The sequence below is a fragment of the Equus przewalskii genome, chromosome 4 (genome assembly GCF_037783145.1).
Source record: "Equus przewalskii isolate Varuska chromosome 4, EquPr2, whole genome shotgun sequence".
Classification (NCBI taxonomy): domain Eukaryota; kingdom Metazoa; phylum Chordata; class Mammalia; order Perissodactyla; family Equidae; genus Equus; species Equus przewalskii.
The window spans coordinates 27,446,255-27,465,358 of NC_091834.1; the positions used below are offsets into that span (position 1 = coordinate 27,446,255).

At 34.4% G+C, this 19,104-nt stretch overlaps 1 protein-coding gene across 14 annotated transcripts in view; it reads right to left on the minus strand.

Annotated features, from left to right (window-relative positions):
• Window positions 1-19,104, minus strand: part of PCLO (piccolo presynaptic cytomatrix protein) — a 386,610-nt gene that overhangs the window by 163,694 nt on the left and 203,812 nt on the right. The window lies entirely within an intron of this gene.

A 19,104-nucleotide genomic window follows, 5' to 3' on the forward strand; every position in this document is an offset into this window, starting at 1 on the left:
AATTTCATATATGTTTTAGCTGTGACAGTGTAGTAAAATAAAAATTTTATACATAATTGCAAGTATTAGTCAGAAATGCAGATAACTGAAAAATAATTTTTCCTTTTTTGGTAAATTATTATAATAAATACTTTATTATTATAACTTCTGTAACATTAGAAGTGAGTTTGAAATCAAGCACAGAACTCATTGATAGGCAGGCTTATATTTTAGTTAGACTCTTAGGAGAACTGTAAAGACTCATTTTCCATCCTATTGAACACATATAAGATTATTTACTGAATATATTTCCAGAGCATTTGTTTTAACTCTCTGAAATTTAAGTTACTATTTGTTGAAGATGCTCACATAGTGCTGTTAAGTTCAGTCATTTGCTTCTATCTTTCCATTCCTACTTTTACCCCCTGGAGTGGCTGTCATTCCTATTTCAATCACGAAATATTTTGAAATGAAATCCTCAAATTCTTTAATGTCTTTCCTCATCCAAAAAGAATAATATAAACTAATTTCTCATTTAATCTTTCAATATTTTCACGACTATTAGGGTCTTATGTTTTCTTTCAACTTTATTATTCTTTAGTAATTTTAGCTTCTGCTTAGTGCTTTAGCAACTTCTACATGAAGCCAAAGGAACTGACTGCAATAAAAACCCATTGAGGGGCCAGCTCGGTGGTGCAGCGGTTAAGTTCGCTTCAGTGGCTCGGGGTTTGAAGGTTCGGATCCCAGGGAACCGATTATCAAGCCATGCTGTGGCAGGTGTCCCACATGTTAAGTAGAAGATGGGCACGGATGTGAGCTCAGCGCCAATCTTCCTCAGCAAACAGAGGAGGATTGGTGGCAGATGTTAGCACAGAGCTAATCTTCCTCAAAAAAGTGGCAAAAAATCCATTGAAATCTTTGCAGAAAAATCAGATAAAGTATCTCGGTGGTGGGTTGTCAGATATTTTCCATTTCACTTGGTTAATTTGTTATAAACCTGCATTCAAAAATCAGTGGTCTTGACAATCATACAATTTTAGAATACCAAAAGGCATGAGAGATCATTTTGACTATTTATAGTGAAAATAAACTCATATCCTCAAAGTTACCCAAGCATTTAGTAGCATATTCACAACTAGATCTAACATCTTCTGCCTTCTAATTGTATATTTTTACAAAATTATTTTTTCTTTTTCTTACTAATAATCCAGATTTAATTCTCTCCTCTTTCCTAATCACCAAATATTGAGAGCAGAAAAATAATAGAAAGTATGAAAATTATGTTTAATTAATTAGATCATATTTGTCTAAGACCATGTGCTTTCATCTTCTTTTTATTATTTCCAAATTCATTTCCTTGGTGTTTTTTATTTACTTTCTGCTATAATTTTTATGCTCCCTTTATTTAACCTCGCTAATTGTTTCTTTAATAGAATTCATAATCAATAGCAATATCCTAAAGATCAATTGAGGTTTATGTATATTTCTGAAATTAAAATATTTGAATGCAAATTCACAATGAATTAATGTTCTAAGTATGTGAAATATGGTAGAGTGATTTTTAAATTGTAGCTTGATCCTCTCCACAGAGAAATCTCCAGGGATATGAAGAATTGGAGCCCCAAAGGCAGCTGTTTGGCACATTATTTATTCTCCATCACCCTCAATTCTCTTCATTTAATGCTCACAATCAAGTACTAGAGTTGTTATGAAGATCAAATGAGACAACTGTGTAAAATATTTGGTACATATTGTAAGCATCCATGAAATATTATTTCCTTGCAAAATCCCCTTATTTCAACAGAAAACTATAGATTTTTGATAAATTCACATTCAAACTCTTTTTAAAATGTTTATTTGCAAAAAATGAATACCTATGTCATACTTTTTAATATCAACCGACCATAGTGAAATAGTAATAAAGTGAAAATTTAAATCTTATAATCATTTTCTTAACAATTTTCTAAAATACTGACATAGATATATGTCTTCTGCTTTTAAAAAGTTTTTCCACAATAACCTTTTCAATTCTCTGAATATAATGATGTTCAATAGGAAGCTGAAATTAGTTACTGTTTCTTTTTCCTTGACTTGCATTTGGTAGATCTGGTATATGCATAAGAATTTTAAAATTTAAAATGTTTACCTATACCATATGATTGTGGTTGTGAAATGGTTTGATAAAAGGAGGGTGTTTAATTGTGTTGCTCTGAATGTGTTATGGCCTTGCATCATATGGAGACATTTAAGAGTAAGAAATCTCTTTCCCACAAAAAGAAGTTAAAAATACCCACCAATTAATGCAACACTAAATGCTGATTCGGGCAGAGAAACAGCACACAAAACAGAGAAGGTAACTATGGAATGGAGCAAATAGAATGAAAAGAAATTTCTGAGGTGGACACATTTTGAAAATTAATTTTTAAAAATACTGAAGGCATTCATTAAATGGATGCACACATTTTTTGAATGAAAGAATGAAGAAAGAGTAAAATAAAAACTTTTGATTATGTTTAAAGGTTCTGAATCAAGAAGTAAATTTCCCAGATTCACTGAGTGGAATGAGAGTATATATGAAATCACAGGAAAAATAAAACTATGAGGAACCAAACAAAAGACTATTGCATTAAGAGTAATGGTTAATGAAGTGAGATCGAAATTGACATTAGTTTTATTACTTATTGCTCATATGTATGCAATCTTTTTCCTAATTTAACTCTACGTTTAACAGTTTATAGTTCTCACTTGAGAGCGCAGGCTTAGTCAAACTCAAATTTTTTTTCATAAAGTCCTGGGTTAAAGAGTATTCCAGCTTGGGGATTTCTAACTATCCGCTACAGTTACAGATTTTTCATGATCCATGGCTTGTATTAACTAATGCTTTGTGTGCCACAGATGTGAGTCATGGAAACAAGAGACAAAGCTGGATGGTAGAACCTAGGTACTTCCTGACTTAGCCTACTTGACCAGTCTCCATGAATTGAAATAGCTGTGCTGTTCTCTACTTGGTAACACAATAGCTTTTACCCTGACTATAGAAGTAGTCACAAAGTTGGAGACTTGTCAGAGTCTCAGCCATACCCTCCCGAATGAGAGGAAGCATAACACAGTGATTGAAAGCTTGGTCTCTCAGGTCAGACTGTACAGAGTTTCACTCCTGACTCTGCCTTTTACCAGATGTGAGACTTTTAGCAAGTTGCTTAAACTCCCTGGACGTCAGTTTCCTTATATGTAAGAGGAAGTTAATGTCTACTCTTACTTTATTGGTTTGGCTAAGGAGCAAATGAATTAAAACAAGTAAAGAGTCTACGTTAGTTATTATCCCAGAGGAGAGAAAGAAATATAACAGAGAATTTGAAGAGATGTTTTGCCAATTTATAATTTTAAAAAACCCTGACTTTTAAGGCCATGAATAACTTCTAAACTGTGTATTTAATTCCATTATATGGATTTAATCCAATCCATGTAATGTAAAACAAGAGTATAGAACCCAAAAACAGTGAATCAAAAGAAAACAATGTAAGTGCTTAGAAAAGATCAAGAGATGTATAAAATGACGACATCAATCTAGAAAAATATTGGTGTTTTCTAAGACTTTCCTTGACAACTAGCTTGGTAAAAGTTGTTTTTAGATAGATCTGGTGCCCTTAATCTGAAAAAACATATTGTACTAAATAAATGTATATATAAATTTAAACTATTTCAAAGCAGCTGTGTAAATAGCAGACCAAGAGAAAAGAACAGAAAGTTCTTAGAACGGAGGCTGCAGGAGGGCTAGAGGGACAGCTAATGTCAACGACAGCGCCTAGGAGGCAACTGTGCAAACAAACAAACAAACTCCAGGATCAATTCTGCCGTCCGAAGTTATTGTAAACAACATTCTTCTAAGGAGAGTCTAATAATACCAAGCATCTTATATGGCAAAGGAAAGGAATTTTCCCGTGTTTTAAGGTGTCAAAGCTATTAATGAAAATAACAATAGCTAAGATATATGTACACACAATCCTAAAGACTTTGAATATATGCATGCGCATTATCTCATTGTCAAAAATAATCTAAGCTCAATCTAAGGATGAGAAAAGGAGGATACTATTTTTTTCAAAAAGTTGAACAAGCTAAAAATAGATGCTATACCAAAATTATTCATTGATTGCTATATATAATATGTCAAAATTCAATTTACTAATTTATTCCAGCAGTTGCTGACTAAGTATAATTCTAAAATGCATTGTTCTAGCTACTAAAGGCACAGAGCTAAGAGGCATAAGATAAAATGAACTTAAACCTTGTTCTCAAAGAGCTCATAAATCAGGAATATTTTTTAGGTTGTTATATGAAGAAACTACTTCAGTCTTTTGCTAAATAGCTCTTGTTGTCAATATCTGAGATACACTTCAAACCATTGTACTGTTAGAGACTTAGGAATGTATTTTCCATTTTATAAATATAGGAAGCCATGCCTGCTGTTGGAAATCAATGTTCACCATGATAATACCTTAGATTTTTAAGCTTGTTCTTTCAGTTAAGCGGGCAAGATTTTTATTAAGGCCCTTTACTTTTAGATAATGGAGATGTGGGTTTACTTCCAAACAGTTTAACTCCACATAGATTTATTGATAAATACGATACTTTGATAAAATGTCATATAATTTTCTAGAAAAAACATAACCTCTTAAAAGATCATCTATATTACAAGTCAAAAACTGAATTAGAGCAATATATAAACAGAGTGTACTGGAATCCACAATAAGAAGGGTTTACTTTCAGCCTGGGGAAGGGAAGATGGATTGAAACCTAAGAAGGCCTGGGTCTTGAAGAATGGGTGGGACTTACAGAGGAGAATATTTTCTACGTTGAGGGAACAGTATGAAATGTAAATTTTCAGATAAACACCAAGAATTATCTGGTTTCACTCCGGCCTGGTGATGCATTAATACCTGTGATGTGGAAACACACCCGGAGAGTGTTCTATGAAAACACAAAGAGGGAAAATGTACAGAAAACAAACAAACATTTTGAAAGCTGTATCTATATTAAAATCTCCACTCAACCATTTTCTTTTTGTACAGATGGATAAGGCAACACTGGTTATTAAATTCTGGTAAAATTAACTCCAATACCATGCGAAATACCAGGGCAAACCATCAAACTGTAAATGTGCAATCATTGGCAATGATTTGCAATGCAGTGTACTGGGCAGCAATCAGTATGGCTTTGTCAAAGAAAAAACTGTGACATCCCAATTTGATTTCCTTCAATGATAATGTGCCAGTTCATGTAGATAAGACAGAAACGATAGATACAATATCACAGGGATTCAGCAAAGCATTTTATGCTGTTCCGTGACATCATCACCAACATAGTTTTGGCCATAAAATGGAAAGCGGTCATATAATTTGTCAAGGACCTGCATGAAGATCATGGCTACTAATGGTCCAGCATCAATGTAAGTAATCACAATTGATTAATATGTTTCTCAACCTTGGCACTAATGATATTTTTGACCAGATGACTCTATATTGGGGGAGCCCTGTTTTGTGTATTGTAGGATATTTAGTGGCATCTCTAGCCTCTTCTCACTAGATACCATCAGCACATCCTCTCCCAGTCACGTCAATTAAAAATATCCCTATGCATTATCAAATACCTGTGGGGAGACAGGGAGGCAAAACAGTCACTGACTGAGAACCACTGACGTAGGAGCACATACAAGAAGATGTCCTCAGGAGGAGATCATTGATCTATTGTATTTAATACATGGATGAAGAGAATGCTGGTATTTGTATGTCACAGTGCCTTAGTCTGAATAGAAAAGGCAGGCTTCTTAGAGGAACTGGAACATGAATGTTGCCTTGAAAAAGAGAACTCTTGGGATAAAGGGCAAAAGAAAAAGAGACATTCTAGGCTATGTTAACAATCTGAGCAAATTAATAAGAATAGAAATGTATTAGATTATTTTGCCTTCTTATAAATTTTTTTATGATCCTAAAAGTCATCCCTTTATTAGACAGAATAAATCTTACCTATTGGGTTAACATGAACTAATATTCAAAAGATATTCAACCAAGTTTTTAAAAATATAGTCTCATTAGAGAACAGGGAGAAAAAAATAGATGCCTCCAACTATGAGAATTAGTCCATTCAGTACAGAAGATTAATCTTTCTAGCCTAACTTCATAAAAATCTTGGGAAATTTTCCACAGCTGCAATAACTTAAAAAAAAAATCAGAGGGGCCAGCCTGGTGCTGCAGTGGTTAAGTGCGCGCGTTCTGCTTCAGCAGCCCGGGGTTCGCCAGTTCGGATTCAGGGTGCAGACATGGCACCGTTTGTCAAGCCATGCAATGGTAGGTGTCCCACATACAAAGTGGAGGAAGGTGGGCACGGATGATAGCTCAGGGCCAGTCTTCCTCAGCAAAAAGAGGAGGATTGGCAGCAGATGTTAGCTCAGGGCTAATCTTCCTCAAAAAAAAAAAAAAAAGAAAAGAAAAGAAAAAAATTATCAAAAAAAATCAGAGGGTAAGGAATTGCCAGTCTGATTGAAAAATTATGTAAATGCTAGTTCTTTGTTAAAAGTTGTCTGTTACTCTAAGTTCCAAAGAAGGATCAATGGAGTGTAATTAAAAAGAGATCATAACCTTAAGAGGAAAGGACAGTTAATCAGTTTGAGAAATTAAACACCTGAATCACAAAAGGAGATCAGTTGAGTAGCTAAGCTCAACTGTAAAATCAGGAAATTCTTCCATCTAAAAAATAATTTAAGAAAAAGAATTAGAACAGTAACAACAAAAAAATCAAAAGATTTATTTGATGTGAAAATTTAAAAAAATTGAGAACATTTTTAGCAAAAAAGAGACACTCACAGGTTGTACACTGTACTAAACACTGAGATTGTGATGATGAGTAAGACACGGTACTTCCCCTTTAACTGTGCAGTATAATATACAGAACTGGAGAGCAGAAATTACTCTCTGGGTCATTTGTCCCACTCTATTTGAATGCTCCTCATCCAGGCTTGCATTTATTTTGAATATGAGAGTAAGTCTTTGTCTTGGTGAGAAAAAGAATACTCATACATATTATACTGCTCTCTGACTTTATTCACTTCTGCTCTGTACCTGATCATTCATTCTTCTTAGGGTATAAATGTCATCTATAAAGATCTGTGTCTTTCTGGCATTAGGAAGGTAGCTAACATGCCTAGGATTTTTTTTCTCTCCAAACAGGAAAGCTGTTTAAAATATATGAACATAGGTTAGCATATTCCTTTAACTTTGGGAAGTTAGGGTAGAAGATGATGATCAAGTTGTAAGGCAAATATAAGGATGAAAATTGGAAAATATGACTTTATACATCCTTCTTTGTAAATTGACTGGAAGCAGAGTTTCACTCCCTGAAATGTCAATGAAAACAATTCACCTTCAACGGGTCTCCCCTCAAATACCAACAGCTTTCAGTTTTGAGACAAAATCATAGTAGAATAAAAAATATTCAGTATTCTATCCTATGCACTGTATCATTAATAATGTGTTCCCAAAATAGACCCATTATTTACAACCATCCCTCCATCCTCCATGCCATCCCCATCCCCACGTGAAGCTAAAATATACAAAATGTTTAGTGCAAGGACTCAAGAATTTCTATTGCTTTAAAATGTGCAAGAAAAATAATAGATAACAGAGAAGTGATCAGTGAAAAATGAAATTGTAAATGATACCACTCGAGGTAAAATAATTTAAATACTGATGAAACATTTAAAATCCATTAGGCATTGCAATAGGGCACAGTGCCTGGAACATACAAAATAAGGCTATCAAATTTCTTCAACTAGAGTACTGTGGAATAGTTTAATAACTATTTCCATGACTTCAAACACTAAATAAGCAGTATCATCCTTGCTATGAGAATGTCTTTGAACTAGCAAAAAATTATAGACACCTTTATCAATAAGCAGTCTTGAATCTTTACTGCCATGGGAAAAAACTTACCATTTGTGAATGTAATTAAAATTATTTTTAAAAAGTAGTTTTTCTCTAATTCCTCTAATATTCTAGTAGCAAGAAAAAAGTGAGAAACTAAATCACAGGCCCCTATTAATAAGAGAATAAAAATAAAGTAATAGAATATATTTAAAAGTCACACTTATAAGGTATTTCTCAAAGTCTCATAGTACAGACAAAAACATTCTCCAATTAATATTGTGAAAATTGCACTCAATATTTCATCAGACATCTTTAAGCTTTTCCTTAATGCATCTCTTGTTCCAGTTTGTTTTGTTTTCTTGCTGAAAGTCATTGCTCTTGGGCTGAGCAGCCAAGCAGAAAACTAGTTTCTACTTCACTGGACAGGAGCATTAGGGATGTCAGTCTGTGCAACACTTATTGCCTTATATTTTCTAGAACATCTCAAAGAGATTAATTTCTTTTCTTTCCTAAAATCTGTATAAACTATTTTAGAAAGCCCTCTTAAAAGTTTTTTAAGGTATTTTTGTATGTATGTATGTACGTGTGTATGCACGTACGTATGTATGTATGTATGTGTGTGTGTGTATGTATGTATGTATGTATTTCTCCCTCCTCCCTCTCTCCCTTCTTTCCTTCTTTCCAATTTTCCTTTCTCCCTTCCTTTTTTCTTTTTTCTAACATTAAATCAGATGGCTATACTCCAATGAATGGAACAAACTATATTCTGTTCATACGGCCCTTTGATATAGTTCAGTATAATGGCAACAATATGTAGTTTTTTTTTTTTCCCCAGATTGGCGACTGCTTTATTCAACTATCGCACACATATATGGAGTTCAAGAGGAATATTCATATTCCATGACAAATCTCAGAAAAGTGTTCTACTTAGAGTATTTTAGTGAAAGATTAGTTCTTCCTGAACTCATTAGAGTCCAATAACGGATGTAGAACCATAAGTTAGGACTGATTGTACACTGCCTTTGGGGCTTTCATTTATCATTTTTAATATTTATATCTTACACGTGGGTTTGAAATAGTTATCAGACATATGATCCTTGGCTAGCTGTCTTCCATAAGGTGACTAGTATTCTTTTTATTAATTCGTTTATTATTACTCTGTCACTAAGAGATACTCTTTCATTTCTAGAGTAATCTGCATATCCACTCAAGTTCTTACATTTTTAGTTTTTCTCTGTCTAGAATTTTATTATTTCATAAAGGAACAAAGAAAACAGCTTTCTAGGGGATCTCCTTACTTCAAGCTATCTCAAAGAGACCACGTTCAGTGTGTCAATCCTTTTTTTCCCTCCAAATTTCTCTACTGATGATTATGTGTCACCCCAATTATTTTGCCAGAATTTTAAGGATATGGTAAAAACTCACTTCCCCATCTTGTTTATTCTTTCTTCTCCTCATGGTCTTCCAAAATGCCATAATTTGTGTGCTTTTAACATTAAAAAGGGGGAGAGGTGATCTAAATTTACTTTTCAAACCTAAAAGTTTGCTAAACTAGCATTATATTATTTTTTTGTGGGTGAATAGAAGAAAGCCATGTTACCTAATTTTTAAAAAATTACAAAATTTATAATTTAGGATAGTATTATTGAATAAAAGGTATCGGTTTCTAATTTTTCTTTTAATCTATGGCACATAGTATTGTGATGAGCAGAGATAAGAAACAATAAAGGTTTGCTATATTTAAGTCAAAGTTTAAATAAAAGAATAATATCTTTGTTAACTAAATTCACTGTTAAATGGATACATGTTTCTGGAAGGGTTAATGCAACAAATAAAATTTATTATATTTTTATCAGTGATTTAGGTCAATTTGTAGATAAGATTTTACTTATGTATATAAAGTGTTCACATAATCAAAATTTATGAAGCACTAGGAAAAGTACATAGGTCAGATAAGAAACTGCTGAGAGAAAAAAATAAAAAATAAATGAAATTAGTTAAAGGTGATGTAATAAAATTAATTGACACATGAAACAGGAATATTCTAGACATGGGTACAAAAACAAAGGTAAGATAATTCTGGAATGGGGCAATCAGAGGAAGGTGGTAGACCCAAGATATAATTGATTGTCCATGCCACATACTGTACAGATGTCAAAAGGAGAAAGATTTAGACACATCTTTTGATTTATTAGTTAAAAAGTCATTGGATCCTGGGAAAAAGTTTCCACAGAGTGATTATAGTAGGTGAAAGAATAAACAGTAAGAGAGAAAGGAAAAGCAGTGATGGTAGATGAACTCTTCACAGATTGGTGACCAAGAGAGACAGGGTAGTGGTTTGGGGATGGGCATTCTGCGGAAGAGTACTCTTTAGGCAGAAAGGCATAAGTAAGATATAGTCTGAGTGTCAGGAGCAGAGGAGGGGAAATGGTTGAAGACACACAAGAGAGAAGAGTAAACAGACAAAGCCCTTATAATGATATCCTCTCGCCAGAGATAATACACTGTTTCAACAGTAATAACTAAAAGATTAAGATTTAAAATATATCAAATTACTTACTATGTATTGAGCATTATTAAAAACTTCATTTCATCTTATTAAATCTCTTTCTGAATTATCTTTCTTAGAGAGGAACTATTATTAATTTCAGGTTTCAGATATTTATAACTTTAGAGCTATTATATAACTTGGCCACACGTGCAGCACTAACAAGTGGAAAAGCTGGGACATGACTCCATGTTTGCCTACTGCTAATGCTCAGGTTTAAGTACAATGTGATTTATTTAAAGTTCAAAATTTTAAAAGCATTAAAATAGCCTACAATGCAGATTTCTACATTAGCATATATGATAAATAATGCAGCTATATTAAGACAATGTGTTCATATCTGATACATAAAGTCAATGGTATATTTAAAGGTTTGGAGAAAGCAAATCATTATAAAAATCAGGAGAAAGAATACAAACTAAATTAATTATCAATATGAAATTTATTTTCAAATTTCTTGACATTTAACACACATCTGATATTTTTCAAACTGTCAGTCTTCATCTCCAAAAATAGCATTTCCTAAGTTTCTAGAAGATATGTTCAAAGAAATTAATATTATTTTGTGAAATGAGTTGGAGTCCTTGTGGAGGAGTCTAACATTACATGTATACTTTAAATATTTAGGATTGGTGAATTCTATTTTTGGCCCTCTTCCATTTATCCAGTAAATATTTACTAAATCTGTATCAGGTACCATGTTTTGTGCTAGGCCTTGGTAACATAGGATGGATGACCCTGGCATTGTTGTTTCTGCCTTCATGCAGCTTTCAGAGCTTAGAAAAGTAACAGATACAGTCACCGAGAACTGTAATTTAACATGAAAATTTTATAATAAAAGCTTACATGTGGTTGTTAGAGAGTGTAGAGAAAGGAGTTTGTATCTCAGGTTGAGCTGATATATATAAGGCAGCTGAGGAGACAACGTGTGTAGTAGTTCTAAATGCTTAGAGGCAAAATGCAAGGTCTGTAGGGGAGAGATCTCTTGGCAGCAGAACACATGTGCAAAGGCATGAAAACATGAAGACACATACAGCCCAGGACCTACAAAACCTAGGGCACAGTGTTGAAGCCTGTATGTATGGAGGCAGAAATAGTATCCAGAGGTGAAACTAGAAAGTGAGGTATCAGACCATGTAGGGCCTGAATGCCATACTCAACTTAGAGTTCATCATGTAAGCAAGACGGGTCACTGAAGAGTCTAAGTGTAGAAATGACACACTCACACATATTCATTAAGAGAGAGCACTGGCAGAATTTTACTATTACAAATAGTATAAAATTTACTAAGAAATTTGACTTATCCTAAATTGCCCGAGGTAAATGTTAGCACAACATAAAAGCACTCTTTATTTCTACAAAAATAGATTGACTTCTGCAAAAGTAGAAGCTAGTGTCCAAAATGGCTAAACTCTGGTTTCTGCGGCAGATAATTTTTGAGCTACAAAATTGTAACCTTGGTCTCTGACTTCTAGTCTAATTTGTTTCCCAAATATACCAAGATAATACCTTCTTGAAACTATAGTTACTAGGTTATGTGCTCTTTATCTCGTGACATATAAAGTCTAAGAATGTTCTAAAAATCTTTTGGCTCCTTTTACAATCCCACTGATGGAGTTTCAACATAAAGATCCTAGCAATATATTTACTTACAGAATATTTTTGTTGTGTTCCCATGAGACAGACACTCTACCAAGTTCTTAAGGTGGAAGGGAAATGGCAACGCTACCAGTTTCTTAGGGTGGATGGGAAGATAGCAAAAATCAAAATCACACGGAACATTCAGAGTTATGAGGTAGAGGAAAAAGAGAAGGCATAGTTAAAGAGAAAGGTATGGATGCAGAAAAATTCAGCATCTGAAACTGAGGCAAGAAGGACAGTCTGGAGTGCTGCAGAGGAATTACTAAAAATACATCCAGGACAAGAATATTGGATATGGTCATTGGGAGACTATGTTTTTGGGGTTTTTTTGGTGAGGAAGATTGGCCCTGAGCTAATGCCTGTTGCCAATCTTCTTCTTTTTGCTTGAGGAAGATTGTCCCTGAGCTAACATCTGCGGCAATCTTTTTCCATTTTGTATGTGGGACGCCCCCACAACATGGCTTGATGAGCAGTGTGTAGGTCCGTGCCAGGGATTCAAACCAGTGAACCCAGGGCCACCAAAGCAGAGCATAGAGACTTAACCACTATGCCACTGGGCTGGCCCCGGGAGACTATGTTGTTACCCTTGAAATGTTTCTTTTTTTTTTTAATTCTCTGCTTTCTTTCTATATTTGTTATACTTGTGTACACACATGTATATTTGTATATATTTATACACATTATGAAATGTAACTAGTCATATTTTTGTTATATACAAAAACCTACCTGTTTTTGAGAGATAATATATATTTTAGGACTTAAGGTTTGTATTTTAATGGATGACATATATTAAAATTACTCTCATATACCTCTCTTTTGTAGAATTTAAAGGCATTTAAAGGCCTTGCCAGTTCCAAATTATTTCTAACACTTACCTATATCTTTCCTTACATTTCCACTTCTGAGGCCAAGTCTTTGCATTAGTCCAGGACACCAGTCATTCTATTACTATTTATTCAGCATCTACTACTATATTAGTGAAGCATTGTTTTTGACCTTAGGGAAACAATAGTGAATAAGAGACACATGGCCCCTTCTCTCATGAGAGAAATACAGACATTATATGATAAAATATCAATTATAAATGTGCTATATGTTATTAAATGGGAGCTAGCAGAGAGGGCACTGCACATATATAGGCCCAGAGTTAGGTGAGAGTGTGGGATATTCAATAAACTAAACCATTTGGAGGATAGAGAGCAAGGGAGAGGATGGCATGTGATGGGTGTACACAGGTCGGCTGGTCCCTGTCAGCTATACTGATAACTTGTAAATTCAACATAATTTCAATGAGAAGCTATTGAACAGAAATGACTGGACCAATAAAATCTACACATGAAAAGCTATTACTTGGCTGCGGTGCAGAATGAATAGCATGGGAGTAAAGATAAAAGTAGGAAAACAAGTTAAGAGTTGTTTTAATGATTAAAAACCCCCAAAATCCATGATGCACCTTTGAAAACAGAGTGGTAGCAGGAACAGTTAAGGAATACTATACTACAGAGAATACTACGGATCTCAGACTTTGTTCTTAGTGTTTTACTGTTATTAACTCATTTTGACTTACAGTAATCTTATGAGATGGATAGTATTATCTCTACTTTATAAATGAGGAAATTTAGGTACAGCAAGGTTAAGCAATTTCCTCAAGTTCACACTGCTGGAAGGTGGCAGATCCTATTTGAATTGAGGAAATGAGGAGTTTTGAACTGAAGCAGCCTGGGTCCAGAATCATGCTCTTCAATAGAGCATTTTAGATAGCAGACTGCATTAGTTACCATCTATTTCTGTGTAAAAAAATCACTTCAAAATTTAGTTGCTTAAACAACAATATTTGTTATCTTACATATTCTGTGTCAGCGATCCATTCATGGTTAGCTGAGTCCTCTGCTCAGGGTTTCTCACAAGGCTGCAATCCAGTTGCCTTCTAAGGTTGTGGTATCATCTGAGTGCTTGACTAAGGAAGAATCTACTTCTAAGCTCACTCATATGGATGTTGGCAGGATTTGTATACCAGAGAGCTGTCGGATTGGGGGCTTCACTTCCTTCTCCATCTCCCTTGTTCCCTTCCATGGAGGCCTCTGTAGAGAAGCTCACAACATGGCAGCTTTGATGAAGCAGGCAAGTAAGATGAGCCAGGAGAGTGCACACAAGATGGGAATCATCGTGTTTTGTAACCTAATCTTGAAAGTGACATCGCATTATTTGTTTCCATATTCTATTCATTAGAAGCAACTCATTAAGTGCAGCCCACACTCAAGGACAGGGGATTCCACAAGGGCATGAATATCAGGATGTAAGGATGGATGAGTGGGAGCCATTTTAGATGCTGTCTAAGACAGAAAATAAATTGAAATTTATGATTGATTGCACATGAAGGATATGAGAGAGGGCAGAGTCAAGGACCCTTTGAAAGGATGTAAGGTGATTATAGATGTGGTGGCTGAGAGTTGAGGGAGCTTGTGTCTTCCCTGTGATGTAGGAAGTATATTTATCTACCGTAATTAGGACAGGGCTTGAGCTGAGTGGTAAATGAGAAAGGAAGCAGAGCAGCTAAATCTTGTAGTTTTTGGCAGTGGGAGAGTCTGATAGGGAACTCTGACTTTTATTTCAATATTCCTTTGTATTTGTCTTCCTCTGGAAGTGCTGACTAGGCCAGATGCAGACAAGGAAGAAGCAGATATTTGGATTCATTCAGGGTAAATTCTTTGCCAGGGCTGTGAGATAGATTAGAGAAATGGCAAGAGGGTTGTTGATGTGATGAATCTTGAATTATGAGAGCAGTGGAGATAAGAGGGTTGATAAACAGGGACAAAGTAGAAATTACAATGGAGTAAAATAAGGGTGAACTTGAAGAATAAATATGGTGGAGGTACTTATGTGAGCAAGCACTGAGAGAGAAAGTTGACTTGATGGTAATATGTATGATTTCTGAGTTAGATAATTTTCTGGTAATTTCAGGTGAGACAGCAATTGTGGGAATGGATGCACAATATGCAGGAGAAGCAAGGATCACTGGAGGTGAATTTTAAGAAGGTAAAGAAATAGAGAACTAGGTATTAGATCATCATCCTCACAGATGTGGAAATCCTGCAGGACCTGGTAGGACTTTTGATGGTGAGATATCAGTTTATCACAGACAGGTGGAGTCCCATGATTGATATGCTTGTAGATGAAACATCCTGGATTGCACCGTTGATGCAAATGTATTTGCAGAGAGAAAAGCAAACATCCCCAGGTTTGTTTTGCTTTTCTTTCTATTTTTTAAAAGTAAGTTTCAGAGTAATTTGTTACACAGCAATAAGTAACTAATACGCGCATTGACTTTTCTACATTATTGAGAATTTGAATATGTGCTTGCTTATCTTTCTGATGATCTGGTCTCACATTTTTTAGACACATGGTCCATCCACTCTGACAAATTCTCCCTGGAGTGGTTGTGTCACATGTATAGACTCTTCACTGTTTTGTTTCACCTTGCCTTTTTGGGTTATTTTCTGTTGCAAAGCCTTGATTCATGAGCCAGAAATGACTCACTGTGGAGTCAGCAGGACCTTCTCTGGGTTCTTGCCTCAGCTTTCTTTCCTGGCTGATAGTTTCTACCAGGTTAGATGGGACTAGTCCTTGAGGTGCTGCTAAGAAATGAGGTAATTAATAGGTTGTTAATTAAACACTAAGGGAACAGTTGAAATTCTAGCAGTTTTGCCTTTTGAAATGTATCCTGAGGTTTTCAATTTTCTAGAATGGTAGATTTTTCCATGGAAATTATTTTAAGCGTTCTTCACACTGGCTACTTACAGAAAGAATAAGCATTTGAGAAAACAGTTAGCACTAGGCAAAAATACTCTTTTTAGGCCTTCCTATCTCCTGAACAGTCTCCGGGCCTTATAGCCTTGTCTTCTACGCATGGCTAACTCAACAAATGCAGGGCTTACTGTGCACTTAAGAGAGGCCCAGACTATTTCAATTTTTTGATATTCCTGATATATAAGAAATGAAGAAATAATTTCTAATCAGGTTTCTAATAAGGTGACAAAACTGTGATATATTTTAAACGTTGACATTGAAAAATTATGCTTTTAAATACACAAATAAAAATACACAATGGCTTGTATTTGAAGATGACAACAGAAGTCTAAATTTTGAGGCCCTTTGCCAAAATAATGCCATGGCTGAATAATCCCCCTTGGTCTCTCTGTTATTCTTCATATAAGAACAAATTTTTTTTCTCATAAAAATTGAAAATTAGGTCTATTTTAGGAATATATAAACTTTAATGGGGGTTCTTTGTTAATTAGAGAAACAAATCTCTAATGATGGAATGTCATGAGTTGAGATTAATATTTGGGGGGTTTGGTCCAGTACCCCTCTGAAATCATTCTACATGTTCACCTCAGTTACCAATTAAGAGCGTGATATGTTTTAGAAGTTAGCTACTACTGTGAGTTGGCTTTGCATATGAAATAATATTAAAATAACTTACAAACTATTCTAATTACTTTAGTGGACAAAATTATTCAGAATTTTCTTGTACAGAGATGGCTAGATTTTATAGTACCCATTCAAAGGCATCGAGAAGTCCCCTATGACTCTCACAGATAGCTAATGATTTTTACTTAGATACCTAATGATTGAAATTTCTTTCGTTGGGGCCGTTTTTCTTGAAAGCCCAAAAGAAAGGACCTAGGCTACTCGACACGTATATGCTCTAATATGAAATTGCAGTCGTCTGAGATTTCAGTTAGCTTTTCTATTCTACAGTATGATAGTGTCAAAGCTTCCAACAACTCCAAAATATGTCTGGAGAAAAAGCTTATATGGTACGTTGCCTTCAAATTCAAGATTTCTAGATTTGTATCTACCTTTGTCTACCTGGTTTTCCTCTTGGGGGATTATATATATGTAACATATATATAGCAATTATTTTCAATGTGTAAAATATTTTTTTATATAATAAGACATATAAAATACTACTAGTCCATGGCAAGTACACAATAAATGGTAGATATTACTATAAATGATTAGTTGATTGTTATTATAATACGCATGTCTTGAAAACTACAGCAATAATTCTTTAATTGCAGCACTCAAAATTCCTTTTGGTTAGAAAGTCTGTACAAATTTTGGCATGCATATATTACCAAATATGCATATGAAAACTCAATGGAAATTGTGATTTGTCGGTATCAGGAGTTGAGAAATTCATGAACTAAATGCTTTTCCTAGAATAATAGAGATCTTTGGCATTCACCATCTAATCTAATATGATTCATTGAGAAAAAAGTAGGTAAGTCCATTTATAGGATGACCAGGAAGAGTCCTACTATACTGAAAAGAGTTTAGGATTTGGACTCAGAAACTCAAGTTTAAACATGACTTTGAACTTACTTGTTCAGTATGACCTTAAACAACTTAATCTTATTATCAGTTTTTAATTATTTTATTTTATTTTTGGGGGGAAGATTGGCCCTGAGCTAATATTTGTGCCCATCTTCTTCTGTTTTATATGTGGGATGCCTGCCACAGCATGGCTTGATAAGCAGTGCATAGGTCTGCGCCGGGAATCTGGACCAACGAAGCCTGGGCCACGGAAGCAGAGCATGCAAACATAACTTCTAAGCCACTGGGCTGGCCCTTATTCTCAGTTTTTGACTCTGTAAACTGAAGATTAAATATCCATACCATATTGGTTTGTTATAAGATATAATGAGTTTAGTTGTTTCAAGTACAAGACACAAATAAACAAAATCAGAAATGAGAGTGGGGATTTACTAGCAAACTTACAGAAAAAAAGAATTATAAGATAATACTATGAACAATTGCATGCCAACAAATTAACCTAGATGAAATAAAAATGGACAAATTTCTAGAAACATGCAAGTAAGCTGAATCAAGAAGACATAAAAAAATCTGAACAGACCTATAATAAGCAAAGAGACTGAATCAGTGTCAACACCCCCTCCCCCCAATAAAGCTCAGAATCAGATGGCTTCCCTGGTAAATTCTACCAAACACTTGAAGAATGAACACCATTCTTCTTAAAATAATACCAAAAATAAAGGAGGAGTGAACACCTCCTAATTTATTTTATGAGGCAAATATCTTGATAACAAAGTGAGACAAAGATACCACAAAAAAGAAAACTATAGACCAATATCACTTATGAAGACAGATGCAAAATTCCTTAACAAAATACTAGTAAACCAAATCCAATAGCATATTAAAAGGATGACCTAGTGAGACTTATCCCAGGAATGTAATGTGATTTAACATACTAAAATCAATGTAATACAGCAAAACAATAGAGTAAAGTGGTGAAAAACATTATGATCATCTCAAGTGATGCAGAAAAAGCATTTGACAAAATCCAACACCCTTTCATAGTAAAAACACTCAGAAAATTAGGAATAGAAGGAACTTTATCAACATGATAAAGGGTGTATTTATAAAACCACAGCTAACATCATGCTTAAAAGCAAAAGACTTCAAGGTGAAAGACTGAAAGTTTTCCTCCTGAGATCAGGAACAAGATAAGGGAGACTACTTTTACCACTGCTATTCTACATTGTACTTAAAGTTCTTGCTAGAGAAGTTAGGCAAGACAAATAAATAAAAGATATTCAAATTGGAAAGGAAGAAGTAAAACAATTTCCATTCACAGATGATATGACCCTATATATATAGAAAATACCAAAGAATGCACAAAGAAATTAATAGAGCTAATAAACAAATTCAGCAAAGTTGCAGGGTACAAGAGCAACACAAAAAATGTCGGTTGTGTTCTATCCACCAGATATGGCCAATCTGAAACAATTCCATTTGTACCAGTGTTCAAAGAACAAAATACCTATGAATAATTTCAAGGAGGTAAAAGATTGCTTGTATAGGGGAAAACTACAAAACTTTGCTGAGAAAAGAACAAATGAAAAAAAAAGCTAAATAAATGGAAAGATATCCTATGTTCATGGATTGGAAGACTTAATATAAGGTTAAGACGACAATACTACCCAAAGCGAT